The 12,774-nt window shown below is 32.7% G+C and overlaps 1 long non-coding RNA gene across 1 annotated transcript in view; it reads right to left on the bottom strand.

Annotated features, from left to right (window-relative positions):
- LOC107849988 overlaps positions 1 to 9,654 on the bottom strand; it is a 29,213-nt gene extending 19,559 nt beyond the window's left edge. Inside the window, exons 1-2 of the long non-coding RNA XR_001668370.2 lie at positions 9,324 to 9,654; positions 1,317 to 1,357 (exon numbers count right to left, since the gene is read on the bottom strand). This is a non-coding gene — a long non-coding RNA (uncharacterized LOC107849988). The remainder of the gene's footprint in view (positions 1 to 1,316; positions 1,358 to 9,323) is intronic.
- Positions 9,655 to 12,774: the final 3,120 nt, after the last annotated feature.

The raw sequence follows: 12,774 nt of genomic DNA, 5'->3' as shown, positions 1-12,774 counted from the left end.
TCAGTAAGTCAGTCCATGTTCAGTTTAGTAAATTATGTTCAGTATCTATTTAGATGGGAGTAGAAATTAGCACTGAGTGAATCCAAGGATGGGAACTCACATATTCTGTGAGGGTGTAATTCTTAGAAGTAATCCTTGCATTCCAAAACTATGTAGCTAGCATAGGCTGAGACGTCATATCCTGCTATATGAGGGTAGATGAGGTGGCTTAGCCTGCTATATGAGGGTTCCCACCATTCTCACTAGAGTTACCTGTTATATTAGGGTCTCTCATATATTTTCCTTACCAGTGGTGCTGTATTGTCACCCTTCCAATCAAGGCATAGATTGGACCCCAATTTAGCTATAATGTATTATTTGGGGAATATTGATTAGATGACTACCTCCCACAATCTCAGTATCAGTCTCTGTAAAAGAACTCAGATAGTTCTTTAGAATTCAGGACTGTCAGATACAGACAACTCAAATATAGTGCATAACTCAGATAGTTCTATCAGATTCAAGACTGTCAGATACAGTCACTCATGTTATCAATTATATTCAGATTCAGTAATCATGTTATCATAGTTTTAGTGTCAGTTGTTATGTCTTTTGCATGTATTCTCATGCTCATGATAGTTAGTTAGTTATTATTATTGTTCATGCATATGAATCCTATGCATTCAGCCTACCTCACATGCATCCTCAGTACATTCCATTATACTGACCCATTTGCGCTATGGTGCTTTCTTTTTATCTTACACCATAGGTTCGAAGACACGAGCTCCAGATCAGCAGTAGGTTCTAGTTTTAGCAGTTAGAGTTAGCAGTGAGACCTCATCTCTTGAGGATATGATCATTATTTTATTATCTCAGTAATTATTTTATTAGTTAAAGTTAGTTCCGAACATGTCCCATCAACTCCTTACTCAGACATTTCAGTCAGTTAGAGGCTTTCTAGACTATCATGTTTCAGACTTCAGTATTTTCAGTTTTGTTTTGGGTATTCTATTACCCCACATAGATGTTATATCATGCATATTATGTTCAGTATTGAACCTTACGGCCTCTCAGTGCATATTTCCGCATTATTATGTCATATTATACAGTGTACAGGTACAAATATCAGTCATAGGTTAGCTTATGGTCCTTCGGGGTCATGAGCACCATGTAGCATTCTGGGTACCAGATCTGGGGCGTTACAATAAAGTACTAGTTTTACTTGATTCTCAAGCAGTAGTATCAACTTCTAAGTAAGTTCAATCTGTCGGGAAATGAGCAAGATAGGGAAAAATAATCAAAATCTAAGGAAAATAAGCAGTACATAAAGATATTACCTTAGTAGATAGTAAGTGATGTTGGTTCTGTAGTATCAAATCTAAAGGCAACAAGAAATAAAAAAGAGTTGTTAGATCCTGATCAAAGCAGATAAAAGAAGAGTATAAATTACACACTCTATATTATTTCTCATAAGATCTTCCAACATTGAGCCGAAGAAATCTTCAAAGAGTTGATTTTTATGGTGTTCATGAGATTTAGAATGTCTTAGATGAATACACCTCAAGCTTAATGAATTAGAGATTTGGGTTTTTAAGATTATGAGTTGGAGTGTAGAGTTTTGATCTTCTTTAGATTGGTCTCATTTCTAGAAGATACAAAAGATGATTGGTTCGATCATAGATGCATATAATCAAGATAAAAGGATTGCTTTCCATTTTGGGAACTTTCAGACACTTCAGTGTCTTGTTATAGATAGATAGATTTTTATTGCTTTTTGTTTATTTTGTTTGAGCTTGAGTTGGTTCAAGTTTTTGTTTTGTTGGACTATCAAGTTTTCTTTTATTAATAAATGACCCTTAAGGCCTATTTCAATTAAAATATATTTCAAAACTACTCCAATTTATATTCATGACCAAACACAACTCCAACCCCAACTCCAACTCCAAAATATTTTAATTTTCATTGTTAAACACCTACTTAACATAAACTCACTTGAAGTAGAGTAAAGTGAACACTTAAATGATAAAATAACACCAAAACCATTTATCTCAAAATATCAGTGGTATTGATCACAAAATAAACCAACAAAAATAAATGTAAATAAAGAGTAATTTTCCCTCCATTTCAAAAGAATGACCTACTTGACTTGGCACGAAGTTTAAGAAAAAAAAGAATACTTTTGAATTTTTTGGTCTTAAATTAGAGTTATGTCAAATGTACCAAAATTACCTTTAGTCTTGTGGTCTTAAACATGACACATGAAAAATTAGAATTACAGTGTTGCCAAAAAAGGAAAGGATCATTCCTTTTTCAATGGATAAAAAAGGAAAGTAGGTCATTCTTTTTGAAATGAAGTAAATATAAAACCCAACAAGCATATGACCTCATTGAAATGATTATGAAGAAAACATGGAAAAAGTCACGAAAGAGCTTCAAATTCTATCAATCATCCTATCAACATTAAAAATAAACTAACCAATGATAAAATAATAGAAAATAGTGAACATCAAAATAATATTCAAAAATAGAGAAGTCATTGAATACTTGATCACCGGAGGTGATGTTCAAAGGATCTTAATTTGATCTATGCTTTGCGATGTGTTTTGGATGGTGATGGATGAAGTTGAAGATCCTCATTGCCCTGGCCAGAGTTTCACCATTATTGAGTCATTATTATTTGTAGGATGAATGAACAGAGTGAGAAATGTTGTAGTTATTAGTTTGGTTGTTGCTTTTTGGAGCTCGAATCTCGATGTTAATAGATGATCAGAGTGGTTAGGTGGTGGATCTCTAATTTTGGGTGTCACTAAGGTTGTTGCGTGTTTTTAATGGTGTTTATATAGTGGGAGTTCTTTTTGTTGTTTGTGGTGGAACGATGGATGAAAAGGAGAACAGGGATAGTTGTCTATTTAAAGCTCATCAGAATCTGATGAGGGTGGTACAACTATTTGGTTAGTTGTTAACCAAAGCTTTGAGCTCTGATGATGATGAATAGAGAAGACAGTGAGGTTGGGATTTATGGTGGTGGTGATAAGGAGAAATAGTGTAAGGATTATTATTTTGGTGGTGGTGATGGGTGGTACAATGGTGGTTTTGCTGGAAAAAGAAAATAAATGGCTTCTTTTAAGAAATGGAAAGGAAAAAAATGGATTTTTAGGCTTAGAAAAATTTGAAAATAAGATTTAAGATTTTTTATATCACAAGCTATAATATTAATAATAGTAGAAAATGCTCTCTAAACCTAGACAAAAACCCTAATTTTGCCTACTATTGCCGCCGTTCATGTCCTTTCCGGCCATTATGCAGCCTCTTTTAGAGGGTGTTCATATGCCTATTGTTACTAAACATACGCCCCTTGATGGGGGCATGAATTTTTCAGCCACCTTACAACCCACCATCACCAAAGTACAACCACGATTGAGAAAACCTATTTCATGTTTATATGGAGAGCTAAGATTAATTTGGGGGAAGATAAGATATTATAGTTGATTTTAAATGAGGATTTACAGTATGCCGTGATTAACAAATTCTCATGCATGAAGATTCAAGATGTAAGAAAACATCAATGCGAATTGAAACGGGATTGTAATATTGGATACTTGAGCAATTGGTATGTGCTTATCAGAGTATCATTGCCAGAGAATTATGTTAATTTGCTCTCAAATCCAGATTTCTGTATTAGTCATTGTAATTGGTACTATCCCATGCACACTCTTAAGTGGGATCTTTTATTTATCCAAATCAGGAAACCACCACTGTATAATCTGGATTTATTTTCCAGCACTACTTACGAACTTTTTTGGAAAGGAAATAATTTTTTCTTTAGTAGCAGCACTGGGTAAACCACTATAAGTGGACATGACCATATGGAACAAGACTAGGACAAGCTGTACAAGAGTTAAAATACAGGTGACTCTTCTAGGTGAATTTACCTAGAGAATAAATATTGGGTGTTAGGAATAAAACTACAAGAGAAGTAAAAGGGAAGGGGATCAAAATCAAGCCCGACTACATTCCTAAATACCATAAAAGTTGCAAGCTACAAGGAAATAACAAAAAGAAATGTTGAGAAAGAAGAAGATAGTGAAAAAGCACTAGGTTAAAATGATAATCAAGAGAAGAAATGGGTAAACAAGAAAAACAAAATAGTAAGGCAGAAGGAGGCATTTGACAAAGACAAGAAAAATGAGTTACAAGAATCCAGAAATAGGGTTGGAGGTAGTACAGGATGTCGGTGGATTTTGTGCATAAGGTCACCTATGAAAACCAAAAGAATGGAGAAGATATAATAAAAAACAACAAGTTTGATGTGTTGAAAAAAGGGCAGGAGGAGGATGAATATATCAACAAATAAGGATATGTAGAGAAAAAGGTTGAGCCTAATGGATCTCTAAAAAAGATAGGTAGAGAAGTTCTTTGATAAGCAAATACATAACAGAAAGAAAGAAAAATGGCAGGATGTTGAGACAATAGAAAAGCAAAAATAAAGTACAAAAGGAATAAAAGTTTCAAAAGCAAATCACCAAAAAATACCAATGTTGGTAAATCACAAGGGTATTCCAACATATACTTGATGTCATACCAGGACATACTAGTAATGTGGTGGATCTAAGGTATGAAAATGGTAAGAAAATTTATAGAGCTATACATGAGGCCAATTTAGAAAATCAATGATACATAGAAGTAAATACATCCACAAGGCATTAGTGATAGTGTTAGTTTGGATCTAAACAGAGATACAACACCAAATCTAAGCAGTGAGGAGCATCACACTTCAAACAGAGGACAAAAAGGTAGATAATGAGGAAGAGAATACTAAACAAAAAATCAAAAAGATTGGTGAGAAGGGTGATTTGTCTCATAGGCACACTAAGGAATTGAAAAATACAAAAACACAAAAGAGAACAAGCAACAACAAAGGCAACAATATGAATAGATAGAGTAGCTCAACAAAACCTACTAGTAGTAAATGATGATTGAAAAAATTTGCTTTTGAAATATAAGATCTGTAAACCCTTAAAATTCCTTTGAGAGGCTTATAGATCATAGGTGAATACATCATTACTATTATAGCCCTAATGAAACCTTTTTGGGGACTCAAGATATAAAAAATTAAAAAAGAATGCTGGGGATGGAGAATGCACTAGTAAATACTTCAACTAAAATTTGGAATTTTAGGATAGGATAATGGTAAGGAGATGATTATAAAGTTGCGTATGCAAGATGTAGTGCTCTAAAAAGTTTAGAATTATGGCAGAACTTAGAGGATATTGTGAAAGATTTTCATATTCCTTGGATAGAGGGAGAAGAATTCAATGTCATTTTAGATGAATCTGAAAAATAGGTGGATTACCTATAACTCAGTATGAAACTTCTAACATTGCTCAATGCCTAAGTTTATGTAATATCACTAATTTGAAGTATACTTAAAGTTCTTTTATGTGGTAGAATGAAAGGCTAAAGGAGGATCAAATTTTTAAGAGGCTCGATAGCGTACTTGCAAACTAAGAATTTATGCAGGAGTTCCCTAATAGTGAAGTTCACCATTTGATTAGACAAGGGTCTGATCATGCTCCATTACATATTATCTGTAGGAATAACCAAGAAGTTATAATTAAACTATTTAGATTTCTAAATTTTTAGACTAAACACTAGAAATTTAGATAGGTGATTAAAGAAGTCTAGGAGGTGGATGTTGGATAAAACTCTTTTCATATGGTATAAGATAAGATGAAAAAGATTGAAAGCTGATTCATCAACATGGAGTTAGAAGATTTATGGAGAAATCTTCCAACAGATAGCAATATTTGAAGATGTTGAAAAATGAAAGAAGTGTAAATATAGATTAATCCTTCAGAGGCTAACAAGGTTGAGGTGAACAAAGGAGATGGGGTCTGAAAACCTATCATCAAATAGAAAAGAAATGTTGGAAACAGAAGGTAGGAATACAATGGTATAAAAAACGTTATAGGAATACTATGTTCGTTGACTCCTATGTGAAATATAAGATGTGGAAATTTATGATCTCAGAGATATAGTGCAATGGGATGTTATTAGAACAACTCAAAATATTAAGATAAAGAAATAAATGTTTTTAAGGAGAGATTCAAAAAGACCTTTAGAAATAAGGACTATACCATACTGAAACATATCCCCAGCATCATAAATGACGAATAAAATAAGGAGATGAATAGAATTCCATTAAAGAAGGAAGTTAAGAAAATAGTTTTCAATCTTAATAAAGATAGTGCATGTGGAGTAGATGGGGTTTTAGGGACATTCTTTTAGGTGTGCTCTAATATAATTGAGGATGATATTTGGAATATGGTTAAAGCTTTTTTAGTGTAAGTGAATTTCCCTAGTATATTACTCATACTAATGTGGTGTTAATTCTTATAAAGGAAATTATTAGAAAATTCACAATTCTAAGGCCCATAAGCCTGAGTTCTTTTTCTAATTAGATTCTTTCAATGGTGTTACATGAAAAAATGTACTAATTCAACCCAACATTATTTCTAAAAATCAATCAAGATTAGTAAAAGGAAGTAGTATTGCTGAAGATCTACTTCTGGCACAAGAGACTAAAAGAAATATTAACAAAAGAAATAAATTTCCTAATATGGTAGTCAAGCTTTACATAAAAAGGGTCTATGATAGGGTCTCATGGATGTTTTTGACTGAGGCGATGAGGAAACTTGGTACTGTAGAAAAGGTAATTAACATGATATGAAGACTCATAATCAATAACTGGTATACAATACAACTGATAGTCAGTTCTTTGGTTTTTTTAGTCCTCAAGAGGACTAAAGTAGGGTGACCCTTTGTCTCCTACTTTATTCATTATTGTAGCTAAAGTATTGATTAGAGGCTGGACTATTTGCATGCAAATTAGAGTATAAGAGATTTGGGATGTCAACTTAGAGTAAGGACATAAATTACTTTCATATGCAGATGATACAATTTATTTTCCTGAGTACATAAAGTCACAATAAAGAAAATGATGAAAATTCTGAAGGATTATCAATTTGTATTAGGAAAGCTAATAAATATGAAAAAACTATGTATATTTTCATGAAAGGTTTCAATAGCTAATTGCTATAGGATTAGGAGAATTACAGAGGGCTTAGGATCTTTTTCTTTCACTTATTTATGTTGTCCTATCTTCTATGAAAGGAAAATGAAATTTTATTTTGTAAATCTGGTGAAGAAAGTGGCTAAGAGAGTGATGGGATGGAACAACAAGATGTTCACATATTTTGAAGGTATGTTCTTATTGCGCATGTACTTCTATCTACGTCAATATATCTTATGTATGCTATGACCCCCTCCCCTCCCCTAAGGAGTTATTAGTTAGATTTATAAAATTTTGGGAAAATTTTTTGAGGGAATATTAAGTCGTGAAAGGAAAACATTGGGCTACATGAGACACCCATTGTTTACCTAAATTAGAAGAGGCTGTGGGTTTTAGATCCTTACATGATGTTCTTGATGCTTTCTTTTACTAAAATTTGGTGGATTTTGAGAACATCCATAAATTCGTGGTGAATTTATGAGGAATAAGTATTGCAAAAAGTGGAATCCAATAATGGCACTTACGAATGAATCATCACATGTGGGGAGAAAGATGATCAAGATCAAATAGGAAGTTGAACATAACATATAATGTCAAATTAGGTTAGAAAATCCTAGTATTATGTGGAGAAAGATAGAAGGGGAGAGAATAAATAGAGGTGACAATTTTATCTCTGAAGGTCAATGGGATTGAAATAGATTCATACAATATATTTTAGTAGAGGTGAAAAATCACATTATAGAAAAATTAGTCCTATTTTAGAGGAAGGAATTTAGGATAAAGCATGGTAGGTAGCAAAAATAATGGTAGATTCTTAGTAAAGTCAGCATAGGAGATAATAAGAACAATAAAAGAAAAACAAGGAGAGTTTGATATGATTTGGTTGAAAGGTTCGACTTTAGAAATCAACTTTTTCTTATGGAGGTCATGGTAGGAAGAATTTCCACTAATAATGATTTGCAGAGGATGAGAATTACTATAGTCTCAAGATGTTGGTGTTTTGAAACACAACATCATGAGCCCATGAATAATTTTTTTCTTACAATTTCCATTGTCGAAAAACTGTGGAACCACTTTGCTACTTGTGCAGGTTTAAACATTGAAGGACTGAACCTTTTACAGACCATCAAATATTGGTGGTATTCTAAAGAAGAAAACAAGTTACAAAATACTTTTAAGGCCATCTCAACAGTTATAATGTAGGAACTATGGTCAAGGAGAAAGAACATCAAGCATGGAGGTAGTTCTACGCTAAACAAGTAGATTCATCAAATGTATAAGACCATCCAATTAATGATCAAGATTATATTCTCTTGGATTAGGAATACTAGAAAGGATTGGAATGAAATGGTTAGAATTTTAGACTTTATAAGCCTAAAATTTTCCATTTTGTTGTCCAATGAAAATTCCTCGAGGAAGGAAAACTGAAATTTAATATAAATGGGGCTAGCAAAAGGAATCCTGGAGAAAGTACTTATGGCTTTTGCATTAGAGATCACAAAGGAGATCTAATTTATGTGCAACATAAAAGCATGGGAGTGACAACAAACATGGAGGCAGAGGCAAGAGCACTATATGAGACTGAAAAATAGTAGAGTTAAAGGCTTCAAGGAAATAATAATTAAGACTAACACTATTACTTTGAAAAAAATAATATGTAGGAAATGGAAGGTACCACGGGAGATTTCAGAGCTAATAGATGATATTATAAAGGAAATGAATAGGTAAAGCACATGAATCAAAAACATTTTTTAAGGAAGGCAATCAGGCAATGAATCTAGCTAACAATGCAGTCAGTCAAAATACAGTGCAAAAAACACATGCTTTGGGAATTTTCCAACAATGGGAAAAAAATTAATCAATATAGAAAAATCTCAAATACCAGTGATTAGAATAAAAACTAAGCAAGTTGAGCAACATAAAGAAATAAGGCAATCAATAGTCACTTACGGAACTAGGCAAAACAACATAAAAAATATTTACATATTAGTACACACTTTTAGGGCCATTACAACTGCGATTATTAATGTTTTGCTAATCTATGTTAGCACACAAAAAATTTCACCAATATATCAGGGATAGAACATTATCAATATATTTTTAGAACAGAAGCCAACATAGATTCCAAGAAGATCCTAGCACAGTATGGCCACACATCAATTGAAAAAGATTGAAAGGAGCAAAAATAAAGACAAAATGGGTGAAAAGAACTTAAAGAAGGAATACAACAATGAAATCATCTTGGATCAAGCTATGAATTCCAGATGACTACCTCTGTCCAAGTCACATCACAATGGATAGGCCTTTCCATCCTAGGATAGATATAACCAGATCAGGAGCTAAAATGGAAAGAAAAGTACAAAATAGGAGAGATTTATACTTTCAAGTAGGAAATTCTCTTGTGTGATTTGGAGCGATAAGAGAAGAAAAGGTGCAAGTGAAAAAATATACAAAGGAAAAGCAGAAGGAGCTTAAGGTTCAGACGATTATTGGAAGGGAGCACAATGAAGAGGAGAATGGATTTGGAATGTCACAAGAGGAAATTAGGGTAGCTCCACTATTTATAGGGTCTTGGTTGTGGACTGAATGCAGAAGGAATAATTTTTTTTTGGGCCATTTGGCCAGACTAGATTTTTAATTTCTGTACATAACTTATTTATTAATAACATGGACTTACAAGCCACCAATACCATCATAAAAATTTGTAAAGGGAGTGGATAGGTTTTATAGGAAAAACCCACCTAAGAGCAAAATCTTGTACTGAATACCATAATTTTTAAAAAACATGGGATATTCAAAATCATGAGTTATCCAAAATTATAGATATTTATCTTATCTATTCAAAAAGTTTTTCTCCATCTTCTATAAATTAATGGAATATAAATAAAAGTAATTTAAAAATATATGTAATACCATATAAGAATATGGTTTGAGTTAAAACCAAAATGATAATTTAATAAAATTTAAACAACATTTAATTATAAAAACAAATTTACAAAAATCAGTAATGATAAAAATTTAATTAAAATTTTAAAAATAAAGATAATTATTAGTAACTTGTGATAAATTGGGTAAAAATATATAAAAATTATTCTTGTGCAATTTAACGAATAAAAAGTTTGAAGTTTATTCTTTTTAAAAATTCCACGCCAAAATTGGGTATTAACACCTACCAAACAACTCCTAAAAGTGTTGTGATCTTAGATATCTACTAGTGATCCTGAAATATGACTTCAAGACAAATACCATATTGACTTTCTCTCTCTCTACTTCTAAGATAAATAGAAAAGGTTGGATCATACGATCAAATGAAGTGGCACAAAATTTGCCTCTTGGCTTATGCATAAATATTGATTCATTTATAACACAATTTAGTTCCCTATAAATAATTCTCGATGTGACAACACAACTAAGAGGTTGATATTTGAATAGAAAAATGAGTAGATCTGCAGGTGCTAGTCTGACCACCGATACAAATATACTAATAGATAGAGTATCTTCTAGTCCTAGAATATGAAAGTAGCTTGTTTGGCATAGGAAATGTCATCCAATAGAGAAGGGAAAACAAGACTTGCGAAGGGATATTATTTGTTTATTTAATTTAAGATTAATATTTTTTAATTTAACAAGAAACTTATCTACTCCATTTGACTTATAGCCGGCCCCAAATCGGTTCGGCTTAAGTATTAAGAGTGATGATTGATGGATCTATGCTAAACAATTAAGACTGTACTGAAACCAAAACCTTTAGATTGAATTAGGAGAATAGAGGTTTAATTCAAGACCAGGAAACAAGTAATATCGAAGCCCAATGCAAGCGAAGAGTTCTCTTATTTTCTGCCACCCTAAGAGTGGTCCAAAAAGAGGAATTAACATTATTGACCTAATTATTAAACACTAAGACTAAAAAATAATGAATCAAGATAGATAGCAAAATTATTACTTTATGGAATATTTTAGCTTTCTTTGGATTAACAGAGGGGGTACACTCCAGTCAGTGACACAGCTAAGATCTTGATTAAATTCCTTCATTCAAATTATTTTTTGGAACCTTCAGTTATAGAAATATATTCAGCTTCTGCAATGGACAAAGCTATACGCTTTTGTAATCTAGAGTACCAAGAAAGAGTTTCCCTGCAAAAAGTGATATTTTCTGAACTAGTTCAATACCTATAACAATAAAGCCCAAATCTTACCATAGCATTGTAATAATGTTGATTATGATTTCTAACATTTCTAAAAAACTATTTGCTTTAATGCCTTGAGTGGACACATAATTAAAACCACTAGATTCTTGATACTCTTACTAAAGTACAAGTAAGACTCAACCAATCTTAAAAGTTGAGTGCCTAACTAGCAGGTCCTCTATAATACCCCATACTTTTCCTAACTTGAAAAGTTTTCCAAGAATGTTAGAAGATTTTTTTGAAAGATGAATCCACTTTTGTACACGTGGAATTTTCAAGATTTTCACTTTTTAACATGTGGGTAATTGAATAAGCTTTCCATCAATACCAAATTCGATCAAATCCAACACCCGAGTGAAGAGTTAAAGCCTTTTTAGTGAAACAGTGTATCACCTGAGCCTTCAATGCGTCGTGGAGATAGCTCAAAGGAAATTGTCAATTTCCAGTATTGCTCAGCCATAGTGGCGTGTTGCGCCAAACCTCTAGGTTGTAGAAATGGTGGAAACACGATAGCTCCACGTCGCACCACCGTGCAATTTTCCATTTGTCACTTTCTAGTGACTTGGCCCGATAGTGGCACGTCATGCCAAGAATGAAAATTAGAAAATTTTCTTAGAAATTAAATACGTGTCCTAGGGTTAAAAGGGTCAATTTTCGACCCTATATAAGCCTTATAACATGATATTTGGCTATAATTCAATAACTTATACTCAATTACTCTAAAAAACTCTCAAGAACAAGCCCTAGAGTTTTCATAGAAGGTTCAATTCTAAGGGAATTCACCATCAAATTTTAAGAATCTCTCCGTGAATCTTCATAGAATCACAAGCTAAGATATGCGTAGTATTTATTCATGGAGTCCTTTCGTCCATGAAGCCCAAGAATCTCTTTTCTAAGTTTAAGTTTATGAATTTATTTATGAATTTCATGTTGGGTTTGTTTTATTTATGTTGAGAATGATCCATTGAATTCAAATCCATGTTGGGTGATCAATTTTATGTGGAATTGATTTTTATAAATGTATATTCATGTGAACCTATGAATGAACCCTAGGATGAGGAAATTAGAGAGGAATCATGATGATTAATTATTGTATAATGTTGTCTACATGTGCTATGCCTACCATGTGTTTGATTAAATGCCTAGATAAAGAAAAAATGCCCAACTAGTATGATATCATGAAATCCCCATATATGTACAAGTTATGCCTATTACATATTTTGGTGAAATCCTTCTATAAATGTATTATGGATTATGATGTTAGTTATATGTTCAAGTAAGTTATTCTTGGTCAGTTTCCATCCATCAAGTCATGGGGGTACTCGTACCTGACAATTTAGGTGTGTGCCTAGAGCCATGTCATCTTTTCATGATACTTTCAGTCAAGCTATGATCCATAGAACTCAGTCAGTCATGTGATTCAGGAAAACCCTGAAATCTCAGTAATCTCAGTGATCTCAGTACGCAATAATCTTAATAATATCAGTATTACCAGTCAATCTCAGTAACTTCAGTATTATCACTCAACCCTCAGAA

The sequence above is a fragment of the Capsicum annuum genome, chromosome 12 (assembly GCF_002878395.1).
Source record: "Capsicum annuum cultivar UCD-10X-F1 chromosome 12, UCD10Xv1.1, whole genome shotgun sequence".
Classification (NCBI taxonomy): Eukaryota; Viridiplantae; Streptophyta; class Magnoliopsida; order Solanales; family Solanaceae; genus Capsicum; species Capsicum annuum.
Note: the sequence above shows the minus strand (reverse complement) of the source record. Positions and strands in the feature narration are given on the sequence as shown.